The 25,648-nt window shown below is 33.0% G+C and overlaps 1 protein-coding gene across 1 annotated transcript in view; it reads right to left on the bottom strand.

Annotated features, from left to right (window-relative positions):
• The window catches only part of LOC106110941 (transcription factor hamlet-like), a 71,082-nt gene that overhangs the window by 40,003 nt on the left and 5,431 nt on the right, over window positions 1-25,648 (bottom strand). The window contains exon 2 of the mRNA XM_013292902.1: window positions 4,542-4,614. The gene's annotated coding sequence lies outside the window, so the exon portion shown is untranslated. The remainder of the gene's footprint in view (window positions 1-4,541; window positions 4,615-25,648) is intronic.

The raw sequence follows: 25,648 nt of genomic DNA, 5'->3' as shown, positions 1-25,648 counted from the left end.
TTATTAATGAAATAAATATTCAAAAACGTGCTATGATTGCTGACATCCTACGCCACGAAGTATGTGTGTTTACGCTTAATTATATCAGTATAGATTAAAGAAGATATGCTCACTTTGTAATACTGTAGCTAAATATATCAATGATTCATAAAATCTTCATAACAAACGGATCTTTGTGTAGCGTATGAAATTACAAAAGCATTGAGGTATTCGCTAATAGTATGATGAAAGTACACATATAAGATATGCGGTTTGCCCGAGATCAAGGGTGACGCTACTACGAAACAATAATACACTCGAATCTCACTTGACTAGTTATAGTAACATGCGAAACTTAGATTTGTTTTAACACTATACTATGATTAAAATATAATGTTTAATTTGTATTTTAATTTGACATATTCAAAGACTTATCTTAAAGTATTCTTACGCAAAAACGTATTAAAAAAAACTTTATTGGACCTAAACAAAGCGTCCTAAACTTAAGGACGCTTACATTTATTTGACTAAATTCTAGCAATTTTAATTAGTCATATTAGTTACACGTTGGTAGGTGATAATTTTACAAAATATCTCAGTAAGGGCCTGTCCCACCAAATTGTGAATTGCCTGATAACAATCCAACGTGTAAAACATGTGATAAAAATATCAGATTTTGTTACTTTGTCTGACAGTGACGTCATTTTTAAGCTATCTGAGTCTATCAGCCAGTAGTGGGAAAGGCCCTAAGTCTTCTAAACAATCTATAAATTATTTACTCTTATTTTACTACGAATTTTCTCTTTAACAATTTAATAGAGAAATTGTAAAGAGCGGATGGCACGGTAGGAGCCGTGGCAAACCGCGCGGTATTCAATTGTAGGAAACCGCAAATACCTTAGATCCGTTGCTTTCGATATATCGACATCAGCCCGCTACGCTAAGAAAGTAGGCTAGTGATTCACTGTTCCGTCTGATAACGCGGCTCGTGCTGTCTACGCCTGGGATAACGCCTTTATCAAATGGTAAAAGTGAAAACTATATCAAAGTAGCTTTATAACATTATCATGTACTAGTTTTCGCCCGCAAATCCGTCCGCGTGGAATTAGCAAATACAAAACTGAGTAGCCTATGTGTTCTTCCAGACTATCCTCTACGTCTATACCAAATTTCATCGAGATTCGTTCAGCCGTTTGGGATACTAACTCTAACAAACATCCATCCATCCATCAATCTAAATTTTCGCATTTATAATATTAGTAAGATAAGATGTAAGATTAGGAAGAAGTAAGATAAACATAGCACTTGGAAATTTTACTTAAAAGAACAAATAAATATCTGCCATATGTCTTTACTTTTGACACATGAAATTATTCAATGACCAAGAATAGGTGAAAAAATATTATCAATTAAAAGAAAGTTTTGTGTTCTCAACATATTTACGATGTAAATCTCTTTTTGGTAAAATAAAATTAACGATCTCATTATATGATAAAAATAGTATGGCTACTGAACGATTAACACTATCGATTCATCTATATAAAAAAAGATTACTTAAGCTGTTTGTTTAACAAGTGTTATATTTATTAACAACTAGCTTCGCTTATTAAAACTTTCGTGAGACATTATACTATATAAATTATAACACGGCTAAACTCACGTGATAACATTCGGTGTAGGCACCGACAGTTCTAGCTGAACTAGCTTCGCGACTTCCTCCGCGTGGAATTAAAAAAAAAGAAAAGTGAGTAGCCTAAGTGTTCTTCCAGAGTATCCTCTACGGCTATGCCATATTTCATCGACATCCGTTGAGCCGTTTACGCAACAAATCCATCGAACTAAACTTTCGCATTTATAATATGAAGTAAGATAGGTACAATCAAAAGGAGAGGTGCTGATAAAACTTAAATTATACTTTAAAGTAAAACGTTTCATTGAGACGAGCGTTCGAAGTGAAACCTCCAACGATTTCACTGTCAACCATTCAATGCAAACGACGAGGTAACATTATGTGGTGGAAAACAATACATTACATCTAAGTTACGATTAAGTTAACACCAGCTTAAGCGTTTATTGTCACTTTTAAACCACTTGATATATCTGTATTCTGGGTAACAACTTCAGTTTGTTGAATTTTCAACAGAATCATAAAACAAAGGGACTTGGGAATGTTCCTTTGACTCTCGTCTCTATTGTATTTATTTAGTATGTGTGGAGTTGAAATAAAATAAAATAAAGCAGCGTATATCTTCTTCTAGAATATACTCTACATCAATGCCAGATTTCATCAAAATCCGTTCAACGGTTTTAGCTTTCGAGTTTATAATATTAGTGAGAACTAAGACTAAAGAGTCTTATGAAAGCATAATTTGATTCAACGTGACAACAAACTGTAATTCTAAAGAAAACAGCTAAGTAGAATAATAATTTAATTTAATTTAGTCAGAGTAGAGTAATTCAAAAAGGGCAGAGTTCAATACCCTTTTTAATATAGGTTTTGTTAATAATACGGCTCGGATTATTGTTATAATAATGTCATAATTGACACAAATAAACAAATGATTGTCGGTCGTCAGATTATCAGAAGTACTATACGTCAATCTAATTGCATTTTGTAATTATATAGTTACCAAAATTATAGGAATAAAGATGATTACGGCCGTCGTGGGGCCATTTTTTTTTCGTTAACCTTGATGTAGCGATTTTCAATGAAGCTGATTTTAAAATTGAATTATGAAAATTTAACGAGCTCTTATTATTGGTTTAAGAGACATGATGTAATTAAAATAATCGATTTTTAATTAGACATCAACTTTATGAAATCGATTTTTTTACTTTTGAAAGTTTCAAGGCTGTGTCTTATTAAATGCATCTTTGTTTTTTTCACGATGTAACTATTTTTTCTGTTATCGATAAATCATTTAACTAATTCGGAGTTTATGAATTTTGTAACAATTATTTACTATACAAAATCACTTCCAACTACGTATATTACGGTTATTCCGGCAGTAGTATTTTAAATAATACGCGAGAATGTACAAGAAATTAAATTGACAAATTAATTAAAGGCAACAGCGTTTATTGTTCTGAAGAATCGTTACATTGGTATTGCCATACGTTAAGAAACAGTTCATAAAAATTTTAGGGCACAATAAAATTTAATTCATACCTTTGTGAAATCTATAATATTGTGAATTGTGTATAAACCGATGTCGCAGTGGCAGTAAAATGGTGCGTTGTTAACGTAAATAACATGAATTAATTGCTGTAAATAAATAAAAACGAAACAGATACTAATATCCGCTTATTATAACAGTATTCAGTTATTTCATAAGTTAAAAGTTTTTATTATGTTATAAACATTTTTAACGATTATTTCCAATATCGTTAAAACTATATGGTGTGTTATTGTATACAGATGCTTGTATGCTTCCATCTGACTCACAGTTCGCGTGACTGATGTTGATTACGTGACGCGTGTTCACATATGTATTATTTCGACATTACTGTGATGAGGTTTTAGTAGACTGTACTAAATTTAATTTCATACCATACATCGTTTTATTTATTACAACCATAATCCAAGGGTTATGATAATAAAAACAAACGTAGGATTCATTTATGTCAAAAATATACTTAAAGCGTGCTAATTCTATAATTATTAAGTGATATTTTATTGAAGTGTAGCAACACCGTTTAACTTTTAAATCCAGTGGTCTTATCTAACATAGGTACTGAATTTAGAAGATCTAATCTCCAAGTAAGATTGACCATTTACCGGTCGTCGAAATTATGTAGGAACGTCATCGCTTCACTTAAAACGCCCGCCGCTTCACAGAAACTTAAAGCCATTTCCGAGAATTAGAACGGCACCGTTTGATTTGGGCAGGTTTTCCTAAAACGTATGCAACATCTTCCTATTTCGGATACCTCCATACCATTTGAAGTATCGATATAAAGTATTGCTGTGTAAATTACATCAATTTGCATAGATTTAAGGTGGAAAATGGTCGGCGGGCCGAGGAAATTTCACTGCAACAGTCATTTGCTACGCAGTAAATTAGCGCAATATTGATATTTCAAGTTCCGTATACCTTAGTTATAGTAAGTAATTTTTATTGTCGGTTAACTTGTTTCTTTCGCAAGCTATCAATTTGCCATTACGTTTTAGACAAAGATTAAAAAACAATTGCTAAATTTAATTTAAATTTCGAATTTAGTTATTGTAATGTGGAAAATCGTGAACCAGTTGTATTTTAATAGCTCAGTATAGGACGTAGTATTAAACTGAGATACGTTTAGCTGTAGTAGCCGCCTAATCGCAGCCCCGGGGTCAAACCGTGTAGGAGCCCGTCGTCCCACCACGTTTATTATAATAAGCTTTGGTAGCCATTATAAGATATACACATCGCCCTTTATGCCTTACCTTACTTTATATAAAATGAGAAAATAATTTTCATATTAATTTAATTATATTCTATTTTATATCTACCGTAGCTGCTGTTGCTGTACATGATTATTTTTTTAAATAACTTTTTAAAACTTGGAACCAATTTACTTACCTATTAGCGCTTGGACGTGGTAATTGGGAATAATCTCATTTGCGGTAGACAGTTTGGCGGCGGTTTTTGTACGCTGAAACAAAAGAGTGAATTATTTTTTAAAAAGGTATCGGAAACATTTTAATGAGCTACATAAGTCACAAGTGGCGGTTGTATATTATAAAAAAATCCATATGAATGGACTTGTTTGGACTTGTAACTGTTATTGACGAAAGCCGTAATAACGGTTGTTAACAAATAATAAGTTAACGTTGCGAGATGTTAATTTCGTCTGATATTACGCAATCAGTTGCTCCAGACGTCCCCAAATGTTTGTATTTCGATGGTTGCGTATTCTCAAAGGGGCAATTATTCTATAATAAAATTGCACAATCGTCTTAAATAAGTCGCATCGTGACAGTTGTACATTTCTAGATATCGAACATTGAAATTAATTACGTGATCTTTGAACTGTTTCCAAATGTTGCCGATCTATTGTCGCTGTTCAGACGCATTGTTGACTTCGTTATTGAATCATTGATTAATGTCGACAAGGGCTTTTAAATTATATTTTGCAATAGTATTTTATTTCAACTATTAAGTGGAACAAAAGTATTTCATTATAATCTGATATCGAGATAGTTAGAACCGACGGGAGAAGGAAAAGGTAGGGGAGAGTAGTATAATTAGGACCATAAGTAAAAAGACTTTTTAAAACAAACCAATTTAGCTTTTTCATCATGTTGTGAATGTTTCAATGGCAAGAATAAATACATAATTTACCTTGTTTTTGTTATCAATCATTTACATTTAAATTAAAATAAAATCGACCTTCAACAAATTCGTCTTAAAAAAATTGTAAAATAAGATTAAAAAATATGATATATGCTGTGTAGAGATTAGTTCGGTGCCGTGTGATGTATAACAAATGATGATACGCCCGTTGCCTAACAAGATTGATATTTTTATGGCAAGTGAATGAACATATGTCTCGGATTCCGAAACAAAAGGCCGGACAATTTGTGGGCTCGATTAGACGTCTGGTTATTGAAAAAATACCCATTATAACGAATAATACTAGATGAGACGGGTGTGTACGGAACATAAGGTTGTAGAACATCAACAGAAATTTATTTTTCTTCTATTGCTGTCTAGTAGTAAAAAACTAGTTACTATGTTTGTGTAATATTACCATCAGTAGTTATTATTTTAGATCTGAATTTTCGTTTACAACCTTTTAATTTTAAACTTTCTTATCCATATAATGTATTCAAGCGATTGATTTTATGTATAGTATGAAGTTAAAAAAATATATAAAGGTAATTGGTCTATTTAGTTATCGAAATTTCACCATTTTAAAGATTGAATCGTTTTTAAGAAATTATTCGTTTAAAACCTTCCTTGCTCTCCAAACGCTGCGACCGTGTGTATCCAGCGTTACATATCGCGGACAATAGGCGATGATTCCAATACGAAACTATGGGAGCCTCCTTGATTGTTAGCCGCTGGAGATTGATGCGACATTGTGTAACATTGATGTAGGTTAAGGTTGCAGTATACAAGACAATTGATACAATAAAAACCATTAATAACTATTGTAAAGAATATCGAAGTACCCTCATTATATAGCTTCTGAGGGAGCTTATGAATCAAGTTAATGCCTAACTATTACACTCAGAGACGATAAATTATTACTTAAGTTGTCTTTTAGCGGAGAATTAAATGTCTATTGGTGACCTATTAATAACTATTGTACTAATACTAATTAGAATTTAGGATACTTCAATACAATTAGTGTTTGACGTGACAAATAAAAAAAACTTAAACATGTTGCGGTTAAAAAGTAGGATTCCATATGTTAGTAATTCAAGTTACTCAAGTAACGCATGATACTGAGCTAATGTGAAATAAACTCAAATAAGTTATTGCTAAGTTAGAGATGCGGGATAATTCGACTTGTTGACCTGCACAACTTGACATCGTGTTAACCTGTCCTCAATTCATTTAACATAAGAATTCTGTAGATAAGGTTGAATTTGAGATTGTTTTAATTTTTCAATTAATAAAAAGTGGAGAGTACTCGCTAAAAAGTTGTATCAATTTATTTGCTTAAAGAAGGAAAAGGCCTATATGCTTAATCTGGTTCTGTATGAGGTCTGATTAACCGGTCTCGGTAAAACTTTCACTGATAACTAGCTATAATTACGCTCGTCTAAATATAGTTCGATTCCATTAAACACTCGTAGTCCATCAAGGTATTTCATTGAAGTAATATGAGCTTAATTTTGAACTAAAAATCGTATAGAAATTTCTGTATCGATTTTAATGCGAATAGTTTAGTTTACCAGCATTTTCGTTGTACTTCATATTTCTTTTTCGAAAGATTCTTTTTTCATGATTAAATACGAAAGATTACTTAGTCTTTATTTATTTAAATAATGTTACTTTTGGACACTTAAAAGAAGGATGTAAATGTAATCGTAGTAAAGTTGTAGTAAAAATCAATGTGGATTAAAACATGTTGGCAAAATTAAGTAATATATTAAAAATCGTAAGCAAGGCCATTGGAAACGAGTGGCTCGTTTAAACATAATATTATAGTGGTCAGATTATAGACGATAGGGGGCGCAATTACAGCGCTCGTACAGTGGTCGGGACTAAATAACAATAATTAAGTTATTGCCGTCTTGACCGCTTCAAATACCGAACGCATTTTATTTTGTTTACGATTGCATTTTTTATTAGTTAAAGCTCTTGTAAGAATTAATAGCTTTTACAAAATTTGAGACGTGAAATTTTTTAATGAAAGTATGTACATCACTACAGTTTCTTAGAAAGTTATAAGGATTTTTATGTGTTTTTATTCGACTTCTATTTACAGCAACATAAATGTCACGTATTATGTAACAAGCGAAAATCACTTTCGAATGTAATAAAAAAAATTACGGCCTGCAATTTGAGAATACGGACCCTTCGGATGGACTCGTTCGTCGTAAACGCGGCGCCCGACCGGCCATAACTGTGCGTGAGGTATTGTTTGTCGTTTTAATTGAAAGTCCCAACAAAGGTTTATAAAACTTCTTAAATATTGAACTTTTCCAATGTAAATTATATTAATAAAAATATTCAAAAGAGAATTATGTTAACTAGCTGTTGCTTGCGATTTCACCCGCGTTATATTAACATATATACAAAAACACAAATCTTTCCTCTTTGAAATATTATTAGTATAGATAAGCCAATCAACACATTTATGTAAACACTAGTTTTTGCCCGCGACTCCGTCCGCGTGGTATAAAAAAAAACAAAAGTATGTAGCCTATGTGATCTTCCAGACTATTTATTGATATCCGTTTAACCGCTTAGGCTACAAACTCCAACAAACAGCCATCCTTCGAAATATTTGCATTTATGATATTAGTAAGATTAATTTGTTTTTAATTGAACTTTTAGTCATGTTTATGGACACCCTTATTACCGTTAAGAAATCAGTTAACCAAGTACTAATAAATACATTAATTTGCGTTAACATGGTAAACGCGCGTGTCTTTGCCTACTTCAACTGACTGGTTAGGGAGCTTGGTATTTAACAGCTTTTTACTAAACACGTGTTTGATTGATGTATCGCACGAAAACACTAATGAGTGTTAATTGAATACTACATTATTTTTAAAACTTCCAAATGTGGTAAAAGACTTAAGTTGTCCTTAGAAGTTTCATTACTACCTTTTTGTTTGTTACGCATGCTGCAGAAGTAAACAATTATCCTAAGATTTGTTGTGGTTCTTTAATTGAGGAATTGGAAAAATACACTTTTCTTGGAAAAATACAATAGATTCCGTCCGCGTGGAATTAAAAAAAAATAAGTAGCCTATGTGTTCTTCCAGACTACCGTCTACATCCATACCAAATTTCATCGAATCCCGTTCAGCCTTTTAGGCTACAAAGTCTAACAAACATAATCCATCTATACATCTAAACTTTCGCATTTGTAATATTAGTATGAAGTATGATAAAGAAAATATCCTATTTTTGCAAATGCTTTTAAGTGTGATGAATAATTTAAGTCGTCAATAACGGAGAAAATACTAGATTATTTTTTATTATAGCATTTTATTTAGTAACGTGTTATTCAAATTATCCAGATACAGGCCAAACAAGTGATATGTCACTGATAGACATCTCTTAAAATACAGGAAAATTAAATACTAAATGTAACAAGATTGAAATAAAATTATAACGTTAGCGCTATTCGCGTGTGTATTTATTTATGTATGTGAATGAGGCATCGAAACATCAAATAAGTATACTAGTGTGGGAACAAACAGGTTTTTGAATAAAAATTCTATTCTGCCAGTCCGTTTTGACATTAATGACAAACTGAACAGGCTAATACAGTTTTAATGAGAGCAATGATACGATAATTTACTTAGAGAAAGTATAATAAGCCTTGACGTATTATTACTAAGAAAACATTTTAATCGTTATGTCTCGGGATATCAATTTTATGATTATCGTAAAGCGAATTTGCAAATGATGAAAAAGTTTTTTATTGCAAAATGTATACAAAGGTCCTATGTAGGTTTAAATTAACGAAATATGTTAATTCATCAGAATAAGTCCCGCACGTCACATTTCATGGAAACTGCATTAGTCAGTCCAATTAAAACGCTTTTCCGTATGCGTTGGGTACAAGGAAGTGTTAAAAGGCGTCTTGCGAACGTCGTTCCAGGTGTCAACAACATTTTTCATTTTAAATGTACGATTTATTTAAGACTGTCTCTTAATTTATATCTAGATCTTCGTTAGATATAGCAGCAATAACAGCAAGGTTAGCGAGAAATATTTTGACGTGAAAATTAGGACGTTTTAACAAATCACGCTTGCATAATCTTTAAGAATTATATTCGTCTTTTTTGTGACACAGAAAAAAATACAAAGTTGACATTTGCGGGTACCAGCTGGTACGTAAATACGTGATTATTACACAGTAGCATTAAGCGACGATGTAAAAAAGTAGTTCGTCGTCTGTCCGGTGTAATTTTTGTTCTCGCTGCCCGTGTGACAAATTTAATGGGCGTCATATAACGTGGTCGGTCGATGTAATGCTTGAGATCTTTGCATATAGTGCGTTGAAAGGGTTAACTGTTGACCCCATTTTATACAAAAGTTATACACCAACATAAAAACATGATATTCCGAGTTCTGTAATGACAGGAACCAGAGAATGTGCTTAACCTTCGAATATTCCTTTTTTGTCTAAAGAAATCTGATAAATGTGTATTTCGATCACAATGAGTCATGATTATTGTTTACAATAATTGAGTATTATTTAAGTATTAACGAGTTGTTTTTTTTTTAATAAAAGAATATCAGTCTTGCCAGTCCAAAGATGCCATTAGAGTGCCAGTAAAAGACTCCTGATTAGTATAATTCGTTAAAACTTTTAGGCAATTAATATGGCAATGAATACGTAAATGTGTGAATACATTATAAAGCTGAAAGTGTTTTCACGACTAAGATACGTAATACATAAAAGCTGAAATTATTTACTTACCAGTCTTTTAATTGTTAACAGACTTACGAAATTTTCATTATCTTACCGAAATTATAAATGCGAAAGTTTAGATGGATGATTGATAGAGTTGACCTGAACGGCTAAACGGATCGATGTAATTCGACATAGATGTCGAGCATAGTTTAAAAGAACACATAGGCCATTTTCTTGTTATTTTTTCCACGCGAATGGAGTCGCCGGCGAAAGCTAGTAAACTCTATATTAATTTTAGCATCCGTACTCAAACATCATGTGTTATTTTTAATGTTTTACTTAGAAAGATTTAATGTTTATGATATTACACCACCCAAACCCGAAAAGGGAAAATCAGATATTAAACCAGGAAATCTAAAATATTATAAATACGATAACTGTTTAAGAAATGCATGGGTCCTACTCACGATCCTTGCCTCTTTATTATGCGCATGAATAATTTGTTGCTATTAGTGATTTATTTATGATAAAGTATCGATGTGGATTCCACGATGGCACATGCCTAGCTGACATGGTTGTGTAGTGATGTCTTTGTTTCCATTGAATTGCGTATAAATTAAAAAAGCAGATCAACGCGTAAGAGAATATAAAAATATTTATAGGTATTTTTCCTTTATAGGTTGTATTTATTTAATTTTTATCTTGCATTTTTTATTTAATTTCAAATTGTTTAATAATTTTGTTCTGATAGTGTTTTGATATTCAGTAAAAAAATATTAAACTGTAGCTTATTTCAGGGTAAAGTTATTTCCCATATATCTTTATTTCTTATTCTTTATATAATACATTTTACAAGATTTGTATGAAAATAAAATAAAATATATTAAAAAAAAATAGAGCACCACCGGCTGCGGAATCCGATGACTCAAGCAACCAGTGGTTATTATTTATATTATTGTGTTACATATCGCCTATTTTAGCATGTCACCAATAATGTTACTATTTACACAAAAATCTGTAAATACACCTTTTTGTTATCTTAATATGAAATTGGAATACAAGAAATAGTATTTAGAGTCAGTTTAAAGGTAAAATATTGACCTCAGGAGGCACTTAAGTGCGGGAGTGCATTAACGTCGTCCTTGCACTTTACGCCATCATTTTGTACAATTTAAATCGCACGCATCGGCCGACTCCTCTCCGCATTACTCACAAACAGGTCTCACTTCCTACGAGCGCAGGATGTTGCTCCATATTCACCATTCATTTACTTAATGCCTAAGCTCCGACACCGGCAACGTTGCAAAATGTTCATCTCTATAGGAAACACGATAAAAATATAACGACTCATCCGTAATTAATAAAATTTATGTGAGAAACCTCAGAACATTTCTTTAACTAGTTTTTAATTTAAATTCTGCATTCATTAAAACGGTTATAAATTAAACAATATTTAATTTAACCCGATCTGACCACAAAGGTTTTAAATAACTATTTGTTTTATGAATAATAAAATACAAATTTTAACAGACACGGCTGTTTTACATACTAATTTGATTGTTAACATGAGAAGCTTCAAAGGTGTGCCGAATTTTTAATAGTATAATCGAATTCCAACTTTAAATCGGTAGCATAAAATATAAATTTAATTAAGATGGATTAAAAAATCGTGCTTACGGTAGCCGAAATCTAGGGTCATGGAGATCAAGCGTGATTGAAAACTGATATAGAAGATTGTAACGAGAATGACGCATGCGTGAATGAGATATTAGCGTGCCGTCAGATGGGGCCGAATGTCGAAACCTGATGTACCATTACTTACATACCGACTGCATTAGTCGACTATCATTTTTTATACTTTCCTCATTCAAATAATGTAGCAAAAGGTCTTACAACCAGTAACTATTAAAGCAATTTTTCCTTATAGCACACAATTTTTTACTTCAATGAATATGTAACTCGTTAATTACATTTAATTTTATTAAAATTAGATCCATAGATAAAAATAATGATAGTCATCAGAGAAATTTATTGAACTAGATTTCAAATTCTGTTGAGTTTTAATTTTAAAGATATTATGATGAGTGTCATTGAACTAATTCGTAGTATGATTTAAGTAACGAAAATAAACACACAGACGTCAAGTCTAATCTGGCCTGTAGTGAGCCAGAGACCGCACAATAAATTAAGCCGGCACTTTGATGTGCCGCCTCGTTTTAAATTAAGGCTCCGGTCATTTAGGAGGCCAATTAAGCGCGAAAAATATCGCGGTCCTCGCGAACTTCACGTTAGTTAAGGGCTCATCAAAATTGTTCACTCATTATTCGCCTGTTTTTCCTTAGCCATGATATGATCATGGCCGTTTTTTCCACCTTAATAAATATTTGTTTCACGTCACTTATTTTAAAATAACATCACATTACAAGACCGCATTCTTTGGTAATGCTACAAATGTGATAAACTTTTTATTAGGTTTCAAAATTAATGATATAAACACTAATTACAATAAGGCAATATTAATGAAAGCACTACACTAGACCCTAGTTCTAGACTAATTCTAAATCATCTAGTGGCACCGCTAAATCGTTTAGTCTATTTGTGCATTTTTTCTCTGAGATTTAAAGTCAGATAGTTCAAAATTACTTTCTGCCAAGTCCACTACCGAAGACTCGTTGAATATTAACTTAAATTCCGATACAATAAAGGACAGACTCATAAACATACTGTAATGCTCGTGGGTGGTAATATTACTGGAAATATCGCACAGGTAATAAAATTTTACCTCGTAAGTGTTAAACGTGTTGTTATATAGCAGTAAATATGCGAAGGGTAGCGTAATCTTCTATCATACTTCATACTAATATTATAAGTGCTAAAGTTTAGATGGATGGATGTTTGTTAGAGTTTGTAGCCTAAACGGCTGAACGGATTTCGATTAAATTTGGTATAGATGTACAGGATAGTCTGGAAGAACTCATAAGCTACTTTTGTGTTTTTTTTTTTTTTAATTCCACGCGAAGTTGACTCGAGAAGTGATTCGCGGGCGAAAGCTAGTATTGATATATCTATATGAATTTAGAAATACCATTTAGTATTATTAAGAACAGGCCCGCCTTTGACTAAACTATCGCACAAATGTTGTGCGACTGTCGATTGTTTCGCAGCCAATTCAACTGTTTAGTTACAAGAAAAAAGTTTTGTGCGTATCTTCATAGGAGCTCATAGGAATTGAAGCAATACTAAACAGTTGTGCGATAGTTTGGTCAAAGGTGTGCGGCTGTGTTATCTCAATTTAAGGTATCTTCTGTCACGGTTATATTACTAGTAAAATTAATGTTCTGTTTTGACACTAAATGTTTTAAAATGTTTATTTTATGATGACTTTAACGATCTGTTCCTGGTGTAAAGTGGAATTATTTTTTTATTTACTGTTTAAGTTTGATTTTACTATGATGATGATATTTAAAGTTTAAGATATTAACTTTTATTTGTTTTAAAACGTTACATATTTTTTTTTTTTAGTTTTCGGCCGGTAATATCACAAAGTTAATTATTTGTATGCAATAAAACATCAAATAATTTTGCAAATGGCTTAAGAAAATGACATGATTTTAACATTTAAAATAACTGTAAAGGTATATCATTCCCGTGAACAATTCAGTGAGTAGACGCCGTATGTGGCGACATCCAAGATCACACTACTTAGACTCGACAGGAGTGACAGCTGATCCGATCAAATTGAGATAATTTATAGTAAATCCTCGCAGTACCCCTCAACTGAAATATCAATTATAAACGCATATATTTAGAGTTGAAATTCGTATAATCAATTTGTGTAATTAGAATAATAACAGGTCTCATCTCCGTCTCAAGCATCTTAAGTGCGTGGTTCGTGAGAATTAATTTGAAGGTACATTGACCTTCATATAATCTGCGAGATCGATGCGACAAAATGCGACACATCTGTGTCAACCGGACATTATTATGAGAGAATTTATTAAGAAGAACCAAACTAATTGAGATGTTTTTAATTTATTTTTTCTATCCTTTATTAGTGAGTAGTAATACTGTTGCTGGCTACGTTTTTAAATTGATTTATTTGAAACTTTATTAATGCTGGCAGGTAAAAGAACTTCATTTGTTTATCATTGGTCGTAAATAAGTGACTTATTAAAAAAAACAAGAGTGTCTCTTATCATTATGTATAAACGCACTTTAATATACAGTAGTTTCTATATGAAAATATTTATCGAAGATTATAAAGACGTCTTACACGTATCATCGTTCGACACTAATGCATAAAATCTGAGCAAAAAGCCAATTACTAGGAAATGGCGATGGTAACTGGATACGTTAGAGGTAAGAAATTGCGCCCGGGTGGTCGAATGCGGATCGTTTCGACAATCCTTTAATAATTAACGAGTTCACTGGCTACGTAACGTATGTGGTTAGATTTCAACATAAAAAAAAGCTTAGTTAGATTAACAATGCGATAAAGATTCCCATCAGTTTATAGTTCGTTGCTTTGGTAGGTTATTAAAGGTTACTCGATCTTTGTTGCGGTTAATTGGTTTGCTGTAACCATCATCGGTTATGATCAATTTTTCGTAATCAATTGCTTTTTGCTAATTCCTATTATATTAGGATTTGTAATAGATTCATTTATACGTTGCAGAAGAGAGTTATGTAGTTGTTGCGGTGAATCAAAAGAAATTTAAAAAAAATGCTAAGGTTGTTAAAAAAAAAAACAAGTAGCTATAGATAATATAAAATGCAATTATGTAGAAAGTTGTATTATCTTTAAATGACCCAGACATAGATCATTTTCAGATGTGCCAACTCTTCGATGGATTCCTACAGCTCTGTATAAGAAAGTTGAACAGTCGCGGCCTATTATGGCACCTCTCTATAAGCTATTATTAAAACAAAAACACGTACATAAGCCAGACCGCTTTTCACTGACACGCCTTTTAAAGTGCTTAAGTCCAATAGAAATGTTGTATTGATGGGAAATCCTTTTTAAGTTGTAGAAATACTAAAATAATTGTAACATTTTTTTACAACTAATATCAGCGGTAGATATAAAATGAAGACAGATTGTAATAAACAACGGTTTTCTAAGAAGGCAAGACAGTAGAAATACTTGTATTTTGCATTGTAACAAAATTGATTTATTCGATACATTAACAATTGCAATTCGCAATTGCAGATGCGTTGCCTGTCTTAAATCAAGTAATTTCCTCCGTCAAATTCTACTTCTCTTTCCCTACCTTTCCTTATTATATCTTAACGTTTACTTTTTGCATAAGGTTCGTAACGTATCACTTAAATAAAATTTGTATAGATAATTAACTTTAAGTTTTTTGTTCTCTTGCCGTCGAATACAGATTTAGATGATAATTGATGTGCTGTTAACGACAACTCTAACTATTCAAGTCTCAAGAATGACGATCCAAACGCCAGTGAGGCATCTTAACGACTAACACGTCATAGCCGTAGTATACCATCTTATTGTGTTGTGAACCTGGTTATCTTAATTTGATAAATGAATTGTCCCATATCTTGTATTGACTTCTAGTTAAAATTATATTATAAAAATTAAGAGCTATGTTCTTTAATAATTTTCATGTAATTATTTTGTTTACTTCACTTATTGTTAGTATAAACTTTTTATAAACATCGCAATCAAAATGGCATGAAGTTTCTTTTATCTAATGAAATTTTTAAAGAGTTTGATTTATCGGTGAGTCAGATAATAAAGGAATCGATTTCAACAAGGCCACCCGTACAAAGAATTTTTGATCGGTCGAGATGCGTGCCTTGCGGTGCTTGGAATTACGAAACGTTACGATCAGATATCGGGTAGCAGATGTCTGTCCGCGAGCGGCTCCTAACGCCGACGTCACGTCGCGGCACCCGCGCCTTAGGACCGTTAGCTAACATCATGTATAAAGCAATAATTAGCGAGCGTGTTGCAAGCCCCTAGGCGTCACTATCAAAGCTGAACAATACCTCACATCGATGTTCATGACTCATCAAGTCTTTTAGTTAATCCGAGTATCCTTTGACCGCTCCCTGTAACCTTGCTTTCCACTTCGATCGAAAGATTACTCTCGAGGAACGCAGCGCTTTACAAACACCAATTAAAATCGATGAGGTATTTCCGCGACTGTCTCCAAGGTCTTGCAAGATTTTGCTGAGCTCATTTATAATTAAGACTCGTCATCTGGACGCCGACAAATTGAAACGCTCACTGCTGGTATTGTACGCGGTAATGAACGAAACACACCGACGAAGATTTAATTCGTAATGAAACAGTCTCGTTCCTTTTAAGCGTTACTTGTCAAAATTGACACAATCGAAGACGCGATCGATATGTACGAGGGAGCAGCGAATCGAAAGTAATGAATGATTTTATCATTTGTCGTTCGAAGGTCAATAAAGTCCTTAAGGGATCGAGGTTAATGGTTGTCCTTGATATGCATATGATCGATGGTGATTATATCGATCCATTAGGACGATTTATCCCCATCACTCGGAGCGGGCAATCGATCTATGTCATTAGTGAAATTAGTAATAATGGAAGATGCTCCGGTACAGCGATCCCGATAACGATCGTTCAGATATTTCGTTCCGAGTATTTGTTCGTAAAGTTCGAACAAAAAAAGAGCGGCCTAGTGAGCAGCTCGCGGTCGGCTTGCGCACGCGCAGCCTCCGATGGTATCGTGAGCGCTCGAGGGGCGTTACGAAAACCACTTACCTATCGGATGCCATCACTGAAGCATACTTATTATTTTGGCTACTACGTATTCAAATTATAAGTGTAATTCTATATTTCATTTTTAATATATTCCGATACTACTCCTCGGTTAAAGTTTTAGAATAAAAAGATCTATCAATCTGACGTTCTCATTGTCTTTTTAATGCACATCCATTATGCTATGTCCGATAACATCTCTAGTAATCTTTGCACAAAGCTGAGTTATTCGAATGCGACCGCACAATTCAAAGAGGCTATAAATTATAACAAATAACAGTGCGGGATATTTAGCGTCAATAACGTTTTACCTAAAAGATATGTTCTTTTTAGTGATTGACGTAAGACTGACTGTAACACACTGCTAATAATTTATAGCAAATAATTCATGTTCGCATAAATTATTATTTGTAAAACAGGTTATAAGAATTATGAGTGTATTTGCCAGCTATTGTTGAGTGTTCCAATATAATGTTAGTGCTAATTTGGTTCGTAATTTGCCTTAATGCTAACAAAACCATACAATCACACCTACTTAATTTACTTGAATAACATTTATTATTTTAATACAATACGGATTGTAAAATTCGATGATATTACAGCTTCAACGGAAATTACTATAGTTAAAACTTGCCTTGTTTGTTTTAATTTACGTTCGCTCGTAAAAAAAATCTACCCACATTTTCCGTGAAAATGATATCATACCAGTAAACATCGGCAAGGTTTAAACAGTTAATAAAAATGCATCTAACATGTCTGTTTTATTTTATTTCAATGGAAAAGCGGAAAAGGAGGCTTGCAGTTGTATTTAAAAACACACACACAAAAACAAAGATGTCTACAATTTTAATTAATGCGCCGTTCAAACATAGTCAGTACAGTTGGATAATTGCGCCGGCCAGTCATTAATTGTATGGGTTCACTGGCGCCAGTTACTGTTTACACTGTGCAACTTGATTGTTCCAGTGGTTGAGCACTACTGACCAACTATACTGGCCATGTGTGAACCGCGCATAATTTGAAAATTAATCACGTGCGCAATATTTTAACTCGTAAATGAATCATTGTATTGTTTACTTTGTTAAGTAACGATAAACTAATTGTATTCATGTTTTATTCCACGGTAAAACATTTTTTTTTGCAGGCCTGTAATAACTTCAATTTTTTGTGTTGAAAATTTGTACAATTGGAGCGCGCGCACACCTTGACTAAACTATCGCACAACTGTTTAGTCACACTTACATTCCTACGAGTCGAGATGGAGGTGCGCACATTACTCGATATTAGTTGTGCAACTGAACAGTTCAATTGGCTGCGAAACAATCGACAATCGCACAACTGTTTTGCGATAGTTTAGTTAAAGGTGAGCGCCCGCTTTAACATTAAAGTACATATTAAATTTAAGAATTTGCGTTAGCTTTTATTCTTATATTAATAAAAATATCATAAAAAAATCAAGCGAGCAAATAGTAAGGTCTAATATTTGATGTATGTATTGCCCAATTCAATGTTATTGCATCTAACTGCACCCACAATTATGATTGGCCGCGTTATATAGTGCAGAAGACACACCCAGACTCGTTAGCGACTAATCTTGTGCTTCGTTTGGATTACTGGACTTTGGAACAATCCAGTAATAAAAAACTCTACCTCTGTAAGTAGTTGTTCATCTTTATTTTAAGAACTTCTTTAATTTCTGTTAATATATTTTGATGTTATGCAAAAGTAAAAGTACATACAGTGAAGTTTGTCTGAATCATTTGTTTTCTCTAAGTCCCTTTCATTTAACATAAACAATTAATAATGCTATTGTCACTAAATGAATTATTATGTAGTCCCAATTTGAGTTACAAATTCAAAACTACATTTCGCAGATAGAACATATTAGTAATACGTACCATTACTAATATGTTCTATCTGCACACCATTCTTATTCGACAGTACTGGTGCGAGTACTGCCTATGATTTGAACACATTCGATGTTTGTATCTAACACTGTCCCAAGCTGACATTGCGCCAGAGTGCAGACTTATTGTATGTTAAGCGAGCACTTCATCTTTCACGCTAGAGTTTGCACCGTTGCCGATTTATTAGCGGACGCGCCCCCTTGTGACAACGCCACGCAACCTATCGGGTTATATGGTTCATTGAGAGCCTATGACAATTGCCATTGTTCATTCATTATTATGTACTGTTATGATGAATAATTTTATCCTATTGTAGAGCTAGAATAAATATCAACCGCTAACTTGTACTTAAAGATAAGTTAAAAGTACAACTTAAAACACCTTAAAAATGGCATCAATTTACTTTTTGACCGGTTTTCGTTATTTATAATTGTTGACATTTTGATGTGTAAAACAGTTTAAAAGATGAAGTAACAGACAGAAATTACATAACAATTTATAACAGAGGTTAGAAAAGAAGTCTTTCACTGGTTCGTTATAACAATAGACGCGCCGACCGTGTGTCAAGCCCGAGGCGCAAGACACCTCTGACCCGCGCACTCAACACGTGCTGCCCCTGATTGTCCGATCTAAAGCGAACTCATCGTTTTGTAATACGCTTTAGGAGCCGGCTTCCAAGCTAAACACAGCCGCATTGTTCCATCGCCGTTGGAATGTTGAGCTCGAGCCTTAACTACACCTCTTTAGTTCAATATTCTATGGACTGCGAGTGGTAAATTGGTGTGATTTAGTACCACAATATAATGTAGTGTGGTAAAATGTTGCAGTATTCTTTTATGTCAGCTTTCGGTTAAAAAAGCATCTTGGAAATCCGTTTCTGTCAAAATTATACTATCAAATAATACAGTCGTCATAAAATTTTATCATAGTGTAATTTGATATCATACGTCATACTAATATAGTTTTAACGGCCAAAACGGATTTCGGTGAAATTTGTCAAATATGTAGAACGTAGTTTGTAAAAACATATGTTATTAAGAAATGTTTGTCTAACATCATGCGGCCGAAGGTACGGATAAAAGCTATTCATCGAATAAAGTATATCAAATGAATACATAATGTACTACTATATTACATAAAAAATTAATCGATGTAAATAGAAAAAAAAATGTAGGAAGCAATTTATAAAGGAATTTCTAAATAATTGTCGGTTCCACGGCTGAGTCAGATAAAAAAAATGCGTTCTAATTTTTATGAACACTTAATTCTCGGAAGCTATTTCATTGACGGAGGAAGGGTATTGCGGTTTGTATACAGGCATAGTTCAACCTTCTGTGTTCAATACGTTTTAATGATTTAGTGGTATTGGAGTATACATTATGTTAGTTATTGCGTGACCGTTTTATGTTTAATATCGAAGGAAATGCGATCACGTACGGCCTTCGACCGCAAGACCAGAGCCACTTGCATTGTTCTGTGACATTTTAGCCTTGCTAATGACAAGCAATTTTGATTACGTAAGATGAATTCATGTCTCTTAAATAGTTGATTAAAGCCAAACAAATTATATACCAGGAAATCTCATCCATATATTCAACGATACCATGTATCTTTATTATTTAAAAACATGTACGTTATGCAGTTGACGCATTCGGTTTTCCTCATCTCCGTTTTTATTTAAAAGAAAACATTTACGGAAAATTTTATAACAATCTGAACGTTACATGGGTGACCGTGACCGCTTACTCATAATACAACAAAAATAAGCTGTACTCAATACGACACATTACTGTCGATCCAATTCGATAACACATTAGAAAGAAATTCTATAAATCTTTTATCTTGAATTAGCTTAGCTTTTGTTGTACTGCGCTGCAGGATTGGCGCATCACTAGTTTATTGGCATACACGTCCCGTCACTATTTGACAGCTGTCAATGTCATTCAGACGTATTGGAATAGCGCGCCATTCTGCCGGGATCAGTAGCTCTGAGTTTAAATTAAATACGTTACTACAATTAAAATCATTTGTAACACTAAGTACGAACTTAACGTATCTGAGTACAAAAGTAATTCGTAGTAAAATGTTAGTATAATATTATATTCAATATCAATTCGATCTAATGTCGAATGAATGGACCAACAAGTTCAATATTTGATTTATTAGATCTCACTATAAACATCTTCCACCGGTTTATCCATTCATGTCTGTAATAAATCTTTTTTAAGGTTATTAAGTCGCCCAATAACCACATCTACAATGATACGTGAAGTCAATAAATTTATTAACCTGTAATTTTTCATTTATATGTATGTAGAAAAAATGTAATATTAAGGAAGAGATAAATGCCCTCGATTAAGGTAAGCGATCTTATTAACTCTTCAGTCGTTAACCGCGTCTCAATCGAAACCATTAAAGCAAAGGAAGTATCTAATGGAGAACGTTCGGTAGCCGTATTCAGAAGATGGTGTTAAGAATTAATTACTATCGGTCACGCCTCCCCTGATTGCTTTTCGTAAGCGATAATAAATCTTACTTTGATACAAGTTCGCTTTACACGTGTATCTCGTTGGAAATAAGTCGATGGGCGTAGTTGCTCAATGCGGACACATTTTAGAATTGAAATGACTCGCGAATATGTTATTGTTAATAAGGTGATTACTGATTGCGAATTAATTCCGACGCAATATGGAGCTACTATTTTATCTGATACAATTACAGTACGCAATTTAAATAGCTGTTAATATATTTCAAAGGCCACTTGTCTTTCCTTCGATTATGAAGCATTAACATCCTCGATAAAATAATCGATCGTCGACAGGAACGAGCGCCGGCGAAATATCGCTTCTATAACTTTAGTGTTTGCGAAATTAGCTGGATGTCGCGTCGGAAGCCCGGACCGGTGTCCGCTTCGATTGCAATAAATTACAACGCGTGTGAAACACCTTAAAATTCAGTTTTGATACGGCGCCGGGATGAATCACGTCACTACAATCCTGTCGGATGCGGCAATCGCTTGTAATCGTAAATCGCTGTTTATTCGACTCGCCGAGTATCTCGGGTAGTATCGCCGTGACGTGGGAGCGATTCACACGGTCAACTGAGAATGTTTGAAGAACAAAAAGGAATGTCAAGATGTATGGTTGTGTAACGTTGTTATACTGTTATAACGCTCCGCTATGACATTCGGCCATTTTGCATTGAACGTGTGTTCTTGAGGAGTTTTTGCGCATAATTGAATGTCCGTTCCCCTTATTGTTCTGCTGGCGCTAAATATATTGATTTTACTCATTGAATGCCACCAATAGCTCATTATTTTCTTTAATAAAGTTAAAAGGTTTTATTATACATATTGTAAAGTAACAACCATTGTCCACCTTAACATTTCGTGATAATTACACGGTTTTAATTATTGTATTTAGTTAATCAAACTGCTCTTGGTACCAGGCTAACATGAATTACGCATACATTTCTTATGCAAATCAAAATCCGATAAAACATCTGTGATGTTTAATATGTGACTTTTTACCACTTGTACTTTACAATTATTTAATTCAAATGAATTAATTGATAGAGTAATTAACACAGCTAAATGTCGAGGATACACGACCCTACGATCAGCGCCCTCTGTGCTTTATCGCCGTGTTTCCGTAACATTATAATTGTTAATACTTTAGATTATAATTAAGATATAGATAATGTTTATTATCTACATACCTATCAGAAACGTAATGTGTAAACGATATCCATAATGAGTGGTTAATTGAAGTTTTAATTATTCCGATGCTTTAGCGGTTGTTATAACCCTGAGGCGCGTGGAATCAAATTCGAGAAATAGGAAACACTTTAATGTAATTATTGATTACCTTCATACGATGACTTCTAATTGCTACCTGAATAAATAAATATATAACTATAACAAAAACATATCTTCTCCTAATAAAACTGTTAAACCAAATAAAATTATTTATACAATCAAATTGTTTATTTACAAACCATAAAATAATTTAAATAAAAGTCCATTTACAACTTTTTACAACTATTTTATTACAGAACTAACTATAGCTCGTAACTTTGCTCGCTTGAAATTAAAGAAATTATAAAAAAATATGTACTTATGTTACTCACTGATAACGTAGCTTTTAAATGTTGAAAGTATTTTTGAAATCGGCTCAGTAGTTTTTGAGTTATTTTCGTCTTAATAACAATTACATTAAGTACAGAATTATGTTATAGAACAAACAAAAGTTATTTTAATAATAACAATTACAGCTGTTATATTCAATTTAACATGTTGAACGTTAAAAACCTTACAAATAACAAAACACTGTCGCACGGCATCCGCACGCGTCGATAACAAAATCAGCTTGAGATTACACTAATTTGTCCGTCAGCCGTCCCAAGTCATCTTGACAATGGTCGATCCATTCATAGCCCCGCGTGTGGGAAACGTTATGAAATTGAAAATGATCGTATTTCTTTTAAAAAGACACTAGACTATTGCACAAAGATTCACCTAGTTTTCGTCGTTAGCTATTCATTATGTGCCGTGGGATGTTTTTTTGTAGTATCCATTGTTGTGGCGCTGATAGGCGCATTCCTCTGGACTTGGCGGTCGAACTAGTCGATATGTGCCGTCGACTGAGCAATACTTTGTTTATATTTTAGGGAAATAACTTATGTACATACAGTATAAAAAAATCGATTTAATTAACTGGTGAACTAATTGCAAAAGATTGAAGCTAAACATAAAAGAAAATGAAAAATTATTTCTAAATATAAACAGGATTTACATATTTTTGAATTAATGAGTTATTTCTTCATTTAATAATTCATTAGATAATTAAAGTAAACTCGAAAAACAACCTGTCACGTAAAGATGATTACAAAAAATAAGTCGCCAACCTAGCTGTCAGCTGTCATCATATTTGATATACCAACAGACACGTGAAACGTTGTTTATATTGCTCCAGTTTCGTGCGAAGGCTGTATGCAAATTTTTTCGGACATCAACGCACTCTCGCGGCCATTTACCGAAACTTGATATTCGAATTATAATTCCTTTAAATAGATATTATGCATACATGATTTGAACGTATGATTTTCTTGTTAATGTTATTTTTTTATAGCATCAACTTGATAATTATATATTATACAAGTGCTAACTAATATGAACGTAATAAAACATTATAATTTGAACATTACTTACGCTAACAATTAAATGTTACTAAATACCATGTTAGTAAATTTAAATCTATTACATTAAATAAATAAAATAAAGTGTGCTTTAAAATTATTACATACAAGTATTTAGTAAATTAAAAAAGCTAAATTTAAAATTATTCTAGTTTGTCAGTCGAAAAAGCCCTTAACAACAATAGCTATGATCATAACCGTAGAATTTCACTGCCACAGATTTTCTTATAATATGTTTTTTTTAATCGGAAAAGAAAGCATGCCAATTTGTATTACATATATCACCGCAATGAAACTTAACGTCGGCGAAAATGCACACAAAATCTCTAATAACCTGAATTAAAAAAAAATGGATCGATTTCAATATCAACGGATACACAATAAAATACGTCTATAAAATTCCTACCAATTAAAAGGCTGCATTAAATCCCCATTTGATTTATAGTAAGGCGTTTTCATTGCTTACGGTTCTTACAATGTAGTACGGATTTTTTTATATGTTTGTCTGTAGAATTTCAAATGGAATAAGAACTAAATTTATTGTATTATTTTTAGATAATTGCATTTGAAATTAGTAACTTAAATAACGTTAACTAAATTCAAATAATTAAAAAGAATATTTTTTCTATTTTAACTAATATTTGTTTATTTAAAATTCGTAAATAATGTAAAAGAAAAATAATGAAATACAAAAACGCAATAAAAACGATAAAATCGATTAATCAATATCTATAAAGAGATTTACTAGATTTTTATAAGTTTAGGAATGTAATAAAAATATGTACTATTAAATTCCTACACAAAAAGTTCACATCGTGATTTTGTCAGGTGGTTAATTAAATTTGCTTAAGCACCAATTAATTAAGTCTAACGGTTATCACATCCGAATTGAAAATTAAGTGGTTACAGCTGTTTGTAAAACATTACGTCACGAGCGTATACGATATCCTCATTGACTTTGATACCGCAGAAAAACACATTTGTACCAAAAAAAGGTCTCAGCCAAGTTTTGTATTGCGTTGTGTTATTTAGCGTTAGCGGTGGAGATAACCCGGCGGATTTTTTTATGTGTGTTATTTGTAGGCTTATGCCGTAACACACATGAAAATAAACACAGACGAATTGAGTACCTCCTTCTTTTGTGAAGTCGGTCAACAATGCAATTCACACTTTATCTTAGGGCGGGCGTACATTTCACTAAACTGTCGCACAACTGGTGTGCGATTGTCGATTGTTTCGCAGCCAGTTCAAATGTTTAGATGCACAAATAAAAGTCAAGTAGTGTGTCGTTTTCATAAGCATCTAGGAATCAAAGCACGACTAAACATTTGTCTGATACTTAAATCAAATTCGCGCTTTTAGATTTTGAGCGCATTTAACATTGGTAGGCCTCCCGCAAGATGGACCGATGACCTGGTCAATGTTGCGGGAGTGCACTGGATGCGGGTGGCACAGGACCGGGCATCGTGGCAATCGATGGGGGAGGCCTACGTTCAGCAGTGGACGACCTAAGGCTGTTAATGATGATGAATGAACATAGTTCTGAATAAAAACTCTTTTTAAACTATTCCAAGTGTGACGAATCTATTTCATCACTAAATAACTACGTAATTGATTGGTTTTTAAAATAGTTACGCCAATTAGACGATTGTTTATTATGCAATAGTAATTTTTGTCGATTTCATACGGCGACTGTGGGAGACCTGAATTTTATTGTCCGAGATCACGGCAATGCAGATAGCGGTCGATTTCATATAAATGAAAGCGCAAGTGATGT

The sequence above is a fragment of the Papilio polytes genome, unplaced genomic scaffold (genome assembly GCF_000836215.1).
Source record: "Papilio polytes unplaced genomic scaffold, Ppol_1.0 DF824191.1, whole genome shotgun sequence".
Taxonomy (NCBI): domain Eukaryota; kingdom Metazoa; phylum Arthropoda; class Insecta; order Lepidoptera; family Papilionidae; genus Papilio; species Papilio polytes.
This window is presented reverse-complemented; position numbering and strand designations above follow the sequence as displayed.